This window comes from Platichthys flesus, chromosome 8, assembly GCF_949316205.1.
Source record: "Platichthys flesus chromosome 8, fPlaFle2.1, whole genome shotgun sequence".
In the NCBI taxonomy this organism is placed as follows: Eukaryota; Metazoa; Chordata; class Actinopteri; order Pleuronectiformes; family Pleuronectidae; genus Platichthys; species Platichthys flesus.
The window spans coordinates 22,443,889-22,445,145 of record NC_084952.1 but is presented as its reverse complement, the minus strand read 5'-3'; positions in this window follow the sequence as shown (position 1 = coordinate 22,445,145).

Below are 1,257 nucleotides of genomic sequence, written 5' to 3'. Positions count from 1 at the left end.
TACAAGCTCATGTCTATCACTGTGTAACAATGTTTGCCAACACCCGCCATTTTATGATAGTAGTTATTAGTGTTTAATGTTGTAGCTGACCACTGGAAGAGTTAAGTCCAAAGATGACCCTGAAAGTCCTGTAAAACCCTTTCAACAGTTCACAGTCTTCATCAGTTGATGGAGTTTCCTAAGCCCAGATATAAACTAGCTTTTAACCACCTGTGTCGACAATCGACCGCGATTTTCTTCACCACAGGAAGCAAACGTTTCATTCGCCTCCTCGCTCACACAGGTTGGAGGTGAATACGGAGGAAAATAGTTTTGCCACTGATGGCAACTGGGCCCCAAAGGTGGAACTTCCTTAATATAAGTTTGAATTACTAATGATTGGAAACACTCTATGTATTTATCAAGCTCAATAAGTAGATGTAAGAGTCATGCTTTGGTTCTTTTCAGCTCAAATAACTCTTCATTTAGATGCCTTTTATAACCAAGCCTAATTTAGCACTGCTTTGACGTGTGGGAGTAGATCACTTTATCTATTCTATGTAACCATACTAAACGTGACATTTCCACAACACCATTATTTGATCAGTATGGTAAGTGATGTGCGTTCATGTGAAAACATTATTGTGGATGCAGAACGAAAGAAGCAGCAGAAACCTTTCAATTCAACCCGTTGACGACATTTGCTCGCCAAGGTAAATGTAATTAACGGGGCCATTCAGTGAGGTCTTTCATTAACTCTTCAGATTGTTTTAAAAAAGGCCATGAACACACCGCGAAGCACGACTGCTTGCAAACAATGAAAGACTGAGTGACCTCGAAGTGTATAAATTAAGCCTCCAAGAAGGCCTTGGGTATGGATCAGTTCTTAAGGTTGTTCAGCAGCCAACATGGAAGTCAGAAAATATAGCTGTTTTGAAGTGATTTCACCTATAAGTGATGAGAACCTTGAATTTCCACCGTAACAATCTATTGAATGCTGCTTCTTCTTCTTTGACTGATTTACGGAAACACAAAGATGTTTACTGCACCACACTTCGCAATAAATACTCATTAAGAGTAAAGAACAATATTGTTATTGTTCTCAATTTCATAGAATCTAGATACTCATAACCATTGTCGCAATTCCCCCTTAGCCCTAACACTTGGCCCTACCCCTTCGTTTTGCATGTGGCTATGAAGGGGTAGTGTTGTCCCATTTGCTATGTGATGTAGGGGTAGTGGCTATCTAGCACTTCAGAATCAGAATTCTTTTAATTG